Source organism: Cicer arietinum, chromosome 5, assembly GCF_000331145.2.
Source record: "Cicer arietinum cultivar CDC Frontier isolate Library 1 chromosome 5, Cicar.CDCFrontier_v2.0, whole genome shotgun sequence".
In the NCBI taxonomy this organism is placed as follows: Eukaryota; Viridiplantae; Streptophyta; class Magnoliopsida; order Fabales; family Fabaceae; genus Cicer; species Cicer arietinum.
Window position 1 is genome coordinate 73,733,568 of NC_021164.2, and position 15,307 is coordinate 73,748,874.

A 15,307-nucleotide genomic window follows, 5' to 3' on the forward strand; every position below is an offset into this window, starting at 1 on the left:
AAATTTTAATCGAGTTATGCATTTGTGTAATTGGATGTTTAAATTAAAAATTTCACAGATAATTTCAACTTATTAAGGGATTATTTTTCCGATTATTGTAAATAAGAAAATTATCGTAATTTTTTTAAACTTTCTATTTAGATATTAAATAAATATTTCATCATTTATTTCCTCATTTAACCATTCATTTAATGTATTTTTTATTTAAATTCAGAATGTTTATTTTCTTAGTCAATAATTCATTGACATTTTTCAATACATTTATATTATTTATTATTATTATTATTAAAATTGGTCTATATTTTTATCACATGAGTTCTATTTATGTGAAAAGATTTAAAAGAGTTTAGATTAGACCTTAATATATACTACTATATATGTTTTATAAATATTATATTATTTAAAATATAAAAATCTACTATATATGTTATATATATATATATATATATATATATATATTATTTAAAATATAAGAATCTATTCTAAGATTAAATACAACTCATTTCAAGCAATAATCTTGACATCTGGCATCCTGATATGCATTATTCTACAATTCATTAATGCAATAATAGTTCTATTAAACTAAATCAAAATGTAATCAAATTTAATTTGGAGTTTTTTCTCAATTTAATTCGTATTTTTCTTTTCTTTTTAAAAATATTGTTTCGATTAGTACCTATGGGGTTAATATCATGCTATTAATAATGGAGTTGGTGGAATCAATTGTATCACACTATCGCGTGGTCGAAAAAACGTCAATTTACCATTAAAAGTTATAAGTAGTATTTCCTAAACAAGTTATAACATCAATTGTACTACATTTTATTTAAAAAAAAAAAAAACAATTGTACTACATAATTGTACAACTAATTTAAAAAAAACATTAACAGTCACCTTCCAAACTGTAATAATCTAAAAAAATTATGAATTCAAATTTTTAATTCTAATTTATTGCACTTTCATGAAGAAATTTATGTTGATATATGATAAATTTTAGTTTTTTTTTATGGGACATTAAAATATCATAGACATATAATAAAATTGATATTATGATTGAAATATGTCGGTTTGTATGAGAATAATTCACTTTTTTGTTTTTGAGATCTTTTAGATGTCACAAACACTAAAAACTCAATATTCAACAAATTAATTTTGAATTGACTGTACATGAATATAGTGGTAACTAAAAAATGATTAAATGTTAAAAAAAAGTAATTTTTTTACTTTTTATTAAAGTTTTGTTTGTTCACAACACTTACATTATTCTTTTTTGTTGCACTTTTTACGCTGAAAATAGTTTAAATTCCAATATTACATAATAGTTTAAATAATGTCTCAAAAATATTTAGATGATCTTTGCATGGAATATCTATAGCATTTATACTTTAGACGCCTATTTTGGCAACGGACTCATTTAAATCAATATGTTAATATGTTTTAAGATTGATTGAGATAAGTATTGAGGAGATATAGTAAACTAAAAAAAAATTAATTTTTTATTTTTACGATATTTTATATTTTGCCTTCTAGTATTATCATGGATATCCATTATTGGAAAATTTCGAGACTTTCATTATTGCATTGAAGTCTAAAGAAAAAGACATTAAACTAAAAAATAGTTAATGATGTGAATATGTATTTTTGACTAGAGTAGAAAAATATATGTTAATTATCAATTTTTTTTTTTTAGTTTTACTTAAGTTTTATAATTTGTAGAATTTTAAAATAAAAATAAAAAATATTGCGAAAAACGTTACTACAGTGATCTTGATCATTTGTGCCTAATGCTATTATGTGACGATTTTGTTTTCAAGGTAATTTATAGTTTAATTTGAAAAGATAAAATTTTAATAGAAATTGATTAAATTTTTATAATAGAATTGTGTGTTAATATGCAAAGTTAAAAAAGATATATGAATGTAAAGTCTAAAATTACTATATAAGCTAAATATGTGATTGTCAACATTATTTGCATATATATGAAAAAACAAAATAAAATTAAATTAAAAAATGAAAAGAAAGAATGAGTATAAAATGCATCATATCTTCTAAAGTTTTATTTAATATATATATATATATATATATATATATATATTTACTATAAGTATAATTCATAGAAATAAGTATGTTAAAATATTTAAAACAAAAAACATCAATTATTTGATGTAAAAAGATATATTGCTTTTGCAATTATAAATATTAAGTGAGTTCAAATATTGATAGACTTAAATAAATAAACATATATATATGATTTGACATAGTGTACACACGATAATATACTTATAAAAATCATTATGTTTATTGATATTTTTAAATAGATCTATAAATTAGACTTTAAAATAATTTTTTAAGTGGTTTAAAATATGACATTTCTATAGTCAAATAAGGTTATAAAAAATTCTAAAATTAGCATAAACTAATCGATATATTTGTGTCAGAGCAGAGCAGTCTAATATATTTTTATTTTTACCGACAACTTTTGACTATTATCTTTTAAATGATAAATTTTTAAATTGGTTTAATTACTATTTGGTGGTCTTTTAGCTATTTTAGCTGAAAAAATTTGTAATTGATTCTCTAAACTTGTTGATAATTTGCAATTAGGTTATTAAACTAATAGATATATTTAATTGAGTCTATCACCTTGTAAAAATAAAATAATTTCAATTTAAACCCTTAAATGTTTTTATAATTTGATCCCTTAATATGGAGACCTAAGTAAAAGTTATTTTAGAAATGCAACTACAACTTATTAAAAAAAATCCAAGCAATCAATTGAACACTACAAGCTCTTTTAGAGCTTATTTTATAAATTAGTTTAACACCCTCGTTATAAGTTTTAAGAATTTGTTTGATGTTCAAGATAGACATGATAAAATAATTGTATCATATTATATTTTAATTTATAATTTGATGAGACAATATGATAGGATAAGTTAATTATAAAATTTATCATATCTATCTAATTAAAATTCATATTCTGAATTTGGACTAGTTAGAAATCAGCAAGATAGACGAATAATAATAATTTATTGATTTTTCTGTATAAAGTATAATTTTTAAAATTTTAATTTTTATTATATTTAATTTTGTATATTTTAAAAAATTATAATTGAATTAAAAAATAAAAATATATTATAATTAATTTTTTAAAAAGTATGTATGATTTTATCTCATGGATCATTTTGTAATTTAAACAATATAAAAATAATTGCTATAGAATATTTAAAAATTACAAAATATTATATTTAATGATAATTTATTTTTACATATAATCATCATCGATTTTTTTGTTTGGATATAAATCTTCCGTTAAAAATAAAAAAGGTCGGATGATTATAATAGTAGTGGGTCGAGGCCCATGGTTCAACAAAAATAAAAGCCCATGAGAATAGGTTTATATAAACGGCATATATGGATTCCGTTGCTCTAATTATGAGTTACGCTTATAGCTTACAGTGCTACTATATCGGTGGTCTCATTGTCGTGTTCGTTTTCTTCAAGAAAACAATTAAATATGCAACATCAAATTGCTGATTGAATCTGTGTGAATGTTGTTGTCCCGCGTTGTGTGATCTTTTCCAAGACAATATTTCTTGCTTGCTACGGTAATTTCGGAATTTTAATTTCGATATATTTGCATTGATATATGCTGGAAAATCCATTTTTCTCATTCTTGTTTATTCAAGAATATTCAATCTTCTGCTTTAGAAAAATAAAACTACCCATTTTTTGTTCCTGATTATTATTCAAGAATATTAAATTTTCGGCTTCAAAACCAAAAGACCCTTTCGATTCTGTAAATCTAAGTTTAACTGGGTATACAAACCCTAAAAGATTGTGAATTGCTGCAAGGTTGAATCTTTTTTCATAAAAGGGGTGGAATACGTGATCCAAACCTAACCCTAAAAGGATGTTTCTGTTCGAATATTCTTTTCTGTTGCAACATATTTGCATTGATACATGTTGGAATACCAATTTTCTTATTCTTGAAAATTAAATTTTGCATTAAAACCAAAAAGAATCTTTACGGGGGCAAACATGCTATGTCCCAAGACCCTGTTGGTACAAATAATTTGAAATGCAATTCTTTTGGAAACAATTTTTCTCATTCTTGGTCATTCAAGATTATTCAATCTTCTGCTTGAGAAAAAAAGAACATCAAAATCGTGCAAACACGCTGTGTCCCAATATTCTATTTGGTATCAAAATTTTGGAAAAAAACAATTTTTTTTGGAAACAATTTTTCTCATTCTTGATCATTCAAGAATATTCAATCTTCTGCTTGAGAAAAAAAAGAACATCAAAATCGTGCAAACATGATGTGTCCCAATATCCTATTTGGTATCAAAATTTTGGAAAAAAACATTTTTTTTGAAACAATTTTTCTCATTCTTGGTCATTCAAGATTATTCAATCTTCTGCCTGAGAAAAAATGAACATCAAAATCGTGCAAACATGCTGTGTCCCAATATCCTATTTGGTATCAAAATTTTGGAAGAAAGCAATTTTTTTTGGAAACAATTTTTCTCATTCTTGGTCATTCAAGAATATTCAATCTTCTGCTTGAAAAAAAATAAAAAAGAATACGTGCAAACATGCTTTGTCCCAATATCCTATTTGGTATCAAAATTTTGGAAGAAATCAATTTTTTTTGGAAACAATTTTTCTCATTCTTGGTCATTCAAGAATATTCAATCTTCTGCTTGAAAACAAAAAAGAACATTAAAATCATGTAAACATGCTCTGTCCCAATATCCTATTTGGTATCAAAATTTTGGAAGAAAGCAATTTTTTTTGGAAACAATTTTTCTCATTCTTGGTCATTCAAGAATATTCAATCTTCTGCTTGAAAACAAAAAAGAACATTAAAATCATGTAAACATGCTCTGTCCCAATATCCTATTTGGTATCAAAATTTTGGAAGAAATCAATTTTTTTTGGAAACAATTTTTCTCATTCTTGGTCATTCAAGAAAACAAACTTTAATTGAGCAAACATTCAATCTTCTGCATGGGAAAACAAACTTTAATTGAGCAAACATTCAATCTTCTGCATGGGAAAACAAACTTTAATTGAGCAAACATTCAATCTTCTGCATGGGAAAACAAACTTTAATTGAGCAAACATTCAATCTTCTGCATGGGAAAACAAACTTTAATTGAGCAAACATTCAATCTTCTGCATGGGAAAACAAACTTTAATTGAGCAAACATTCAATCTTCTGCATGGGAAAACAAACTTTAATTGAGCAAACATTCAATCTTCTGCATGGGAAAACAAACTTTAATTGAGCAAACATTCAATCTTCTGCATGGGAAAACAAACTTTAATTGAGCAAACATTCAATCTTCTGCATGGGAAAACAAACTTTAATTGAGCAAACATTCAATCTTCTGCTTGAGACAAGAAATACGGTGAATACATGACTCTAGTACCACCTAACCCAAAATGCTGGAATTGATGGATATGCTTTGTTACAGAATTTCTTTTAAAGTGATGGATGCCTCAATGACTGTAGAGTGAAAATGCATTATGAACTCTTTGTTCATGTAGCAAATGCAAGTGTGCTTTGTGAATTGATAAGTGAAATTATTTTCTTTTCATTATTTCAAAAAGGGTGGTATAGATGAGTGCAATGGTCCCAAATTCGGGTTGATGACCCAAAATGATGGATTTAAATGTGAAAGCTAGTTGTTGCCTTAAATGAAAATTTATGAGTTTTCACTCATACTGTAAAGCATGATTAATATCTATTGATGACTCTAGTCCCTTTGTAACTGTAATATGAAGTGATTTTGCTGATGCAAAATGGAGTGAGTGTTTTTGTTGTGTTAGCCTACTGATAGGGAGGGGTTTCATAGGAAGCCTCTAAGGAAGAAACCAATTACTGAACCAAAGTACATTTGCAAATGCAACAGAAACAAACTCTTTGGAGTATAAACTATTTTTTACAGCATCTGGCATTATTATGCAGATGGCTTATGTATTTATACGGATGCATGCATCGGGATCAATGGAGGAAACCATAACAAGGTTAAGGACCTTTTCAATGAATACTTAATTTGGAGGATTCAATAGTTAAATTTTTTCTTAGTGTATGTTTTCATTGGCTTTATACTAGTTCTTACCTCTTATGAATCCTTGTTTTTGGCTTCCTGTCATAGTTTTTGGCTTACCCTAGTCTTTTTAGTATCATTTTTCCAATTTGCTTGAAGCATTTTTTAAATCCAATGGAACAAATGGTGTTTGTATTTACAGCTTTTGAGTATCATTTTACCAATTTGCGTGAAGCATTTTTAAAATTCAATGAAACAAATGGTTTGTATTACAACCATTTTCTGTTTGTCTCCAAATATTGGCAATGTCCATAGGCATGTGACACATACCATTCATCACTTTGAATCCATTTGTAGTATCCTTCACTAAAAGTTTCCTCATTTAAAGTGAGCTCCCATTTTAGAGTGTAACAGTAAGATGTTACCTTTTGATGTAAAACGTGACAGTTAATATTTGAAAGGAGTTGCTTCTTAATTTTCTTGATTTCCACGCCGACAACTCTCTGCACAAAATTTCTATCAGTTTTTTTCCTCAGACATTCTCCATTTCATTATGATTGACAATTTGATTTTCAGGATAGTATCTTCCTTTCTGCTTATCTACTAGGTTATATATGATGAGTTATTTTAGAAATTTATGTAATGATCCGGACATGAGGAAGTATCGTTGGGAGGTGTATATGCTTTAGAGGAAAATGGAAGGCGTGGTTGGATTTATTTGTAGCTATGTCTTTTCCCTAATAATACTAGTAATTTGTCAATAATTAATATACTAAATGCGTAATTTTAGTTTAAATGTTTTATGCACATTTCCTTGGGAGACATATGGGTTGCACACATTGACCTTACTAGCATGGTGCATTTCTCAGTTCAGAGTTGCTAAAACATTGATGAAGAGTTGGAGATGAATAAGCATATCACTTCGTGAAGGCATTATCTCAGGTTTGTTAATACACATACAGACACACAACATCGTGTTTTTTGTTCCTCTATTTCTTAAGAGATTTAGTCCTAAAAAGAAAATACAAGTTGTTTTTTAGTCATGACATCGGTCACTTGTTGAAATGCTACAAGATAAGTAGATAACTGGGATTTGTGCTCCACATATTATATTTGCTTTATGAGTAAGAATCAAACTCAATATCTGAGTTTACAATACTAACACATAGCGCACCAACTTGTGCTAGAACCTGATGGTAGCTCTAGTGTTAAACTCTTTCGTGTTATGTATCTAGTTGGTTGAAGCATGTGAATTGAACTAATAATATCTACATGTTAATGTTTCAATACTTAGTGCAAACTTTTCTAATCGGGGTTGAACATGAGAGATCAAACTGTTTGTTATTGTTGGGTTGTCTTGGCTGGTATTTGGTCAATATCAAATATTCTCAACTATGTTTGGTGTTGAGTGGAGGGGAGAAGTGTCATGGAGTGGAAAACATGATATGGTGGACAATGTATCTTTCGATGTTTTTTACTGCAAGATCTATTATGTAAATCAGATGAAATGAGGGGATAATTGGTGGAAAGATGGTGTGTGTGATCAATGGATAAAATTTGGCAGGTGCTTGTATAACAATCAGATAGCACTAGATTTTGAGTTGATAATTATAAGTGCAAGCTTTGGACTTAGTAACTGAATACAAGTGAGCTCTTATAAGTGTGTTGGTTTGATTAATATCTAAAAAACTAGTAATATAAATTATGTAATTAATGACAATAACATTGTTTTAATTGGGCATATTCACTGTAAATCTGAGTTTACAGGCATTGGTATCTGACATATAACATATTGATGGATTTTGTTTGGTTGTCTTCCTAAAAAATTGGTTGTTAGTTTACCATATTTCCTTGCATTTAGAATCTGAAATGGTTGGTGAGAGTGATAGATCTTCTGAAATTATTGACGATCCTTTATCTTTGCGGGGTAAAAGGCCAAAATCTCCATCTCCATCTTCTAAAATTTGTAAGAATATGAAAATCATCCCAGAAGAACAAAAAGAATCTAAGCATGAGAAAAGCAAAGTCCTAGCAAATGCATGATCTTACAACTAAGTATATGGACAATGTAGCTGGAAGTAGTTGTCATCTTAAGGAGAGAACTAGAACTCCTGTAAGAAAGTGAAGAAGAAAAAAAATTCAATTCTGATAAGGACTTATTTACATGTGTGATCCAAAAGACATACATTGAGAGAGTTATCTTGATCATACGAAGATAATTTTCAAATCTACATCTGCACAGGATGGAAGAAAGAAATGCTACACTTTTTGTTGACCAAGAGAGAACATGGAATGTTTTTTTGAAGCTCACTCACAATAAACAATTTATACTTAGTGGTTGTTGGAATAAATTTCGTTCTCACAATAATTTGAAATTTGATGTTTGTGTTTTTATGCGAAACAAATGCAAGGGAATAGTTTCATTCCAAGTTGGTATTTGAAAATTATAAGTGCAAGTCTTAGATTTAGTAACTGAGTCTAGGTCGGTTATGCAGTATATAAACTTGCACTGATGACCATACTTCTGGACGATTATTAATGTGTAGCATGTGTTTCTTGCATATGGACTGCAGCTACCAAGTTATGCAGTTTATATACTGCCTCTGGATTCCAAGAGATATGTAGTGACAGTAATGGCCCTTACCCTTAGCTTTCTTAGAAAAGTTATATATATAGGGATGAAATTGGTTCGATTTATCAAAAAGAAATATCTAAAAGCTTTTATTTAATGTAATTATTTTGTAATGAAATATAAGATATTGGGAACTTATGGTGATTGCTTTGGTATAATGACTGTGCTTGTGTGTTTTTCTTTAAGCAATTACAGTTGCTGCCAATTACCTCAAGTGCTGACCAATTCGCGATGTTGTTATACAACTGTAATTCTATAATTTGTTGGAACAAGAGGACCTTTATGACTATGTGATGTATCAGGGAGATTTGGTGCTTAATGCAGTTTAATTTGGCTGCTGAAAATTTATCCAGTTTATATGCTATGTTGCTTTGGTACAATTTGTACTGAAGTCTAGATTTTATTCTTATTAAATAAATAATGTAGACATTATAAGTTATTCAATAGAAAACACAACATTATATGCTTTTAAATGTATATAGTTACTATTTTTAAAGCATTGATAATGAAGAGTACATTTCATATTATCAACACCCTTTTTATGATTTTTTTCGATGATGCTGCAGCAGTGTTAGAAATATTATAAAAGTAGAATGAGATTATGCCTGGTGAAGAAAGAGAATGGTAACTCTAGCTTTCTGTCTTCTAACAACAGCTCATTTGCTTTCATTTTCTCTGCATAACCAGGTTTGTGTGTGACTTGATTTTGTGTTTGCAAGGACAAAATTCAAATATCACAGTAAGATGTTAAAATTGATTCTTGAGAAGATTCAGGTAAAATTCAAACTCAACTCCAGAGAACTCAATGATTGAATGAGTTCCGGTAGTGATGAGTAAAATGTATACATGTTAGACAGTTTTTACAGAGAGGAGATAAATTTGTTGAAATGTGTGTTTCATTCATAAGACCATTGGTTTCATTGTATGAGCCCTTATAATAAGGAGAATATTCCAACAACTTATCACATAAAACTAAATGGAAAAAAAAAAAAACTAATATGTAAATACCATAAAAATAGGAACATGTAAAGTCCTTAAAGCACATTCTTGTCCTCAAGAATGAACATTCCCAAGTACCATATAAAGTTTTCCATTTGAGTAGAACAATAGGAACATGAACACTTTCCATGTTGACACAAGCTGAAATTGTACAAATGGTATAGTGGAGTGCAATTTAGGCTCTGCAACATTTCCAAGATCAAACCTCAAATTTTGTAAGGACTTCAATAGAAGAAATTGTCCTCTAAAGATCACTTATGCAAAATAGCCATTGTTTCAACAAGTTTGAAAAATGACTGAAGACTATACTGTGACAGATGGTCAACATCAAAATATGAGTTCTGGCATAGTTGCAAAGTTGTATAAATTGAATTAATTAAATTCAATTTAAGCACTTGGAGCAAGCTGAGAATATTTGAATTAGGAGGGAATGTAGTATGGATTCAAATCACTAGTAACTATACTTGGCATCCCTTGTAGCTTGGATTTGTGATTCATGAAAATTTGGATTGCAACCATACTGATACCAGGAAGTGCTTGAAAACACTATTTGAGATCCCAAAATACAACAGCAACAAATCATGGGTGCAGTAGTTGAACAACCTTTGGTTCAGTAATTTAAAACCACTTCCTTTTGTTAATTCTCGTTCCTCGTACTCCAAGGTTTATAGGATATGGGTAGAGGTCTGAAATGGGGCAGGTTTAAGATTGGTGTGCACATATTCATGTAGGCGTTTAAGGTTTCATGTACTTTGCTTAGGTTAGCAACATGTTCTATGTATTCATGTTTAGAAAAATATTCAGGGGCGTTGCATGCTCCAATCCAGTTACGAAGGCGATGATTCGGTGCATTCTCTAGGTAATTGTAGTTTATGGACTGTGGTTTCGTTGCTTTAAAAATACCATTTGACTGCTCAAAATCATTCATGCTCTCAAAATGGATCGTGGTTGCTCCAAGAGCACTCTCTCACTGCAAATTAACTTCACCCTCTTTTTGCCACCTTTTTAACTTTCTTAGACCTCTCATAAACCCTCCATATTTTTTTCCCATCAATATAAGATTTGTTATGCTCTATAAACTGTAAATATAAATATGCACAATTGATATATGTCTGCATAGATGTGATTATGATAGTTGTTCTATGATGAGAGATTTTGTTATAATAAGCTTATTTGACAATTGATCAATTATAGAAAATGGTATATGATGGCATGTAAGGTTGATATTGGAGTTTGGAAGGGGTTATAAAAATTAGCACCTCCTACTTGCTTTATATTCTGATAAGTTTAAAAATTAGTCATTTTAAAAAATGACATGGGGTTTAGTCATCATAGAAATATATAGATAATTAGTTAACAAAATCATAGGTGATGATGCAAGTTGAGTTAGAATAACTCAACTTAAATACCTAAACCATCACATATTGTCTCCTCTAGTATACAAATATTTTATTTATAATTATGCAAAAATTATACTTAAATATGGCTAGCGACTTTGGGACACGAGATCATTTGGAGATGAAATAAGGTAGTAGTGCCAGATAATTGCTTAGGGTTTACTTTATTTATTCTTAACAAAAGTTGTACGGCAAAACAATTTTCTGAAAAATGAATTTTCTAGAGTTGTTTATGCTTATTTAGATGCACTAAATGTTGTTAATAGAGGGCGTGTATATACAAGGAATGAACGCATGTATATAATTATTAAAGCAAGATATATATTTGATCAGTAGTTTGTTTATTTTTTGTTGGAATACATAAATTAATGTGTGAATTTAAAATTGTTGAAGTCGTAATTGAAAAATTCTTATATTTTTGAGTAATTTTCTACTCTATAAATACTAAAGTTCCACATTGGATAAAACACATATGTGAATTTGCTTTAATAACTATACAATGAGTTTCAAACTCACGTGAAAAGTACACCAAAGTTTGATGCATTTTTTAACTTTATCTTTTCTCTCTTTTCTATTACGCTCTACTTATTTTTGAGCTACTGCTCTCTTTTATTTTGGTTCCTTCGATATTTTTAGAGCGGTTTTGTACCGTTGTCCCTTCGATTTTTAGAGTGGTTGTAATGTCGTAGTCACTTCAATTTTTACAGCAGTTTTGTATTGTAGTCCTATCGATCTCTAGAGCGATTGTTATGTTGTAATTCCGTCAATTTTTGAGTGGTTCTAATACTACTATTATTTTAGAGCGAATTTTATGTCGTAATCTCGTCGATTTTTTTAGTGGTTCTAATACCACTATGAGCGTTTGGTGTGTTGTAGTCTTTTAGAGCAATTTTTGTGCTGCATTCCTTTTGATTTACGAATGGTCATAATACGATATTGCGAGTGACTCAGTAGAACTCATAATACAATGAATTTGAGTTGTTTTATCCTAGGGACTTTGTGGTTGATAGTTTGTCTTCCACAATTTGGACAATTTCGCGAAACGTCTTAAAGAGAGCGATCTAGTCCGCAAATCAACTCAGTAATATATTCGGCGGCATAAATTTTGATTTTAAAAGTTTTTCGAAACTCAAAAACAACAATTTTAAGACGTTTCTTTCTGTCATGTCAACTGAATAGATTACTGGATTTGCTTTTGTTGCTTCTAATTTCAATAAACTGTTTCAGTTTGTGAAGCAAACAGAAAAGGATAAGAAAGTTGGAGAATTAACCTATGGGAGAATACTAATAAGAATTATAATCTTAATGGACTTGTTGATGATTTGTATGACTACTAGTTCCAACAATACTGATAGAGATGTTAGGAATGCTTTGGGAAAAAAATGATACTGAGAAAGTTGAGAATAAAAAGTATGGTGTGAGATGTTACCTCAAGTATCAAAGTATCAAATGATTGATGACAAATCTGTGGAGGTTCACTCTCGTAAAATTTAGAAGATAACTCATGAGACCATCTATTAAGGTACGTCACTCATTACATATTTAAATTAAATGTTGAAATATAATATGTCTTATTTTGATTGAATGTTGAAATCAATGAAATATCTCTTTACGTTTGACATGTTAAGGATCTTTGTAACTGAAATTGAAAATCAATTTAGTAGAAATATTAAGAGGTTTCAAGTTTGATTCTAGTTTATTTAATAAGTTTTATAAATTGTCTAGAATTATGCATGAAATAACTACACCATAATTGCTTGAAGTGAATGGTATAGTTAAAAAAAAAAAATCTCATTGAATTAGTTGTTGCTAGTAGGCATAGCTTTAGTGATGCATCTCATTGGTGTGCAGACAATATATTTCTTATTTGATATGTTTTGAATAGAGTTCATAAATCTAAAAATAATACATCTAATTTTCAAATTTGGGGTTGTTTGGCTTATGTCAAAATCACTGATCTCAAGTGAATTAATTCGTCAGTAGAGCCTATGAATGTGTATTCATTGGGTATAGAGTAAAGAACAAAGCGTATAGGTTTTATGACCTACATGCAAAAGTGATCATAGAGTTTCTATAAAAATAAATTCTCTGTCAAATGGAGAAATAGTGGGGGCAACGAACCAAGTCACGTTCTTTTAAATATAAGCAACAAACAAAGCGAAACAGAAACTCGAAGGATAAGAAAGTTGGAGAATTAACCTATGTGAGAATACTAATAAGAATTATAATCTTAATGGACTTGTTGATGATTTGTATGACTACTAGTTCCAACAATACTGATAGAGATGTTAGGAATGCTTTGGGAAAAAAATGATACTGAGAAAGTTGAGGATAAAAAGTATGGTGTAAGATGTTACCTCCAGTATCAAAGTATCAAATGATTGATGACAAATCTGTGGAGGTTCACTCCCGTAAAATTTAGAAGATAACTCATGAGACCATCTATTAAGGTACGTCACTCATGACATATTTAAATTAAATGTTGAAATATAATATGACTTATTTTGATTGAATGTTGAAATCAATGAAATATCTCTTTACGTTTGACATGTTAAGGATCTTTGTAACTGAAATTGAAAATCAATTTAGTAGAAATATTAAGAGGTTCCAAGTATGATTCTAGTTTATTTAATAAGTTTTATAAATTGTCTAGAATTATGCATGAAATAACTGCACCATAATTGCTTGAAGTGAATGGTATAGTTAAAAAAAAAAATCTCATTGAATTAGTTGTTGCTAGTAGACTTAGCTTTAGTGATGCATCTCATTGGTGTGCAGACAATATATTTCTTATTTGTCAAAATCTCTGATCTCAAGTGAATTAAATTCGTCAGTAGAGCCTATGAATGTGTATTCATTGGTTATAGAGTAAAGAACAAAGCGTATAGGTTTTATTACCTACATGCAAAAGTGATCATATAGTCAAATGATGTTGACTTCTATAAAAATAAATTCTCTGTCAAATGGAGAAATAGTGGGGGCAACGAACCAAATCACATTCTTTAAATATAAGCAACAAACAAAGTGAAACAGAAACTCGAAGGATAAGACAGTTGGAGAATTAACCTATGTGAGAATACTAATAAAAGTTATAATCTTAATGGATTTGTTGATGATTTGTATGACTACTAGTTCCAACAATACTGATAGAGATGTTAGGAATGCTTTGGGAAAAAAATGATACTGAGAAAGTTGAGGATAAAAAGTATGGTGTGAGATGTTACCTCCAGTATCAAAGTATCAAATGATTTGATGACAAATCTGTGGAGGTTCACTCCCGTAAAATTTAGAAGATAACTCATGAGACCATCTATTAAGGTACGTCACTCATTACATATTTAAATTAAATGTTGAAATATAATGTCTTATTTTGATTGAATGTTGAAATCAATGAAATATCTCTTTACGTTTGACATGTTAAGAATCTTTGTAACTGAAATTATAAATCAATTTAGTAGAAATATTAAGAGGTTCCAAGTATGATTCTAGTTTATTTAGTAAGTTTTATAAATTGTCTAGAATTATGTATGAAATAACTGCACCATAATTGCTTGAAGTGAATGGTATAGTTAAAAAAAAAAATCTCATTGAATTAGTTGTTGCTAGTAGGCTTAGCTCTAGTGATGCATCTCATTGGTGTGCAGACAATATATTTCTTATTTGATATGATTTGAATATAGTTCATAAATCTAAAAATAATACATCTAATTTTCAAACTTGGGGTTGTTTGGCTTATGTCAAAATCTCTGATCTCAAGTGAATTAAATTCGTCAGTAGAGCCTATGAATGTGTATTCATTGGGTATAGAGTAAAGAACAAAGCGTATAGGTTTTATGACCTACATGCAAAAGTGATCATAGAGTCAAATGATGTTGACTTCTATAAAAATAAATTCTCTGTCAAATGGAGAAATAGTGGGGGCAACGAACCAAGTCACGTTCTTTTAAATATAAGCAACAAACAAAGTGAAACAGAAACTCGAAGGATAAGACAGTTGGAGAATTAACCTATGTGAGAATACTAATAAGAATTATAATCTTAATGGACTTGTTGATGATTTGTATGACTACTAGTTCCAACAATACTGATAGAGATGTTAGGAATGCTTTGGGAAAAAAATTATACTGAGAAAGTTGAGGATAAAAAGTATGGTGTGAGATGTTACCTCCAGTATCAAAGTATCAAATGATTGATGACAAATCTGTGGAGGTTCACTCCCG

At 29.0% G+C, this 15,307-nt stretch overlaps 1 long non-coding RNA gene across 3 annotated transcripts; it reads left to right on the top strand.

Moving 5' to 3' along the window:
* Nucleotides 1-5,298: 5,298 nt before the first annotated feature.
* On the top strand, nucleotides 5,299-9,755 carry LOC113786642 (uncharacterized). Of its 3 annotated transcripts, none has more exons than XR_003472921.2 (3): nucleotides 5,300-7,001; nucleotides 9,258-9,315; nucleotides 9,411-9,755. It is a non-coding gene; the product is annotated as an uncharacterized lncRNA (long non-coding RNA). The 3 variants fall into 3 exon arrangements; XR_003472922.2 differs by having other exon boundaries at nucleotides 9,261-9,315; XR_012163147.1 differs by lacking the exon at nucleotides 9,258-9,315 and having other exon boundaries at nucleotides 5,299-7,001; nucleotides 9,379-9,755.
* Nucleotides 9,756-15,307: the final 5,552 nt, after the last annotated feature.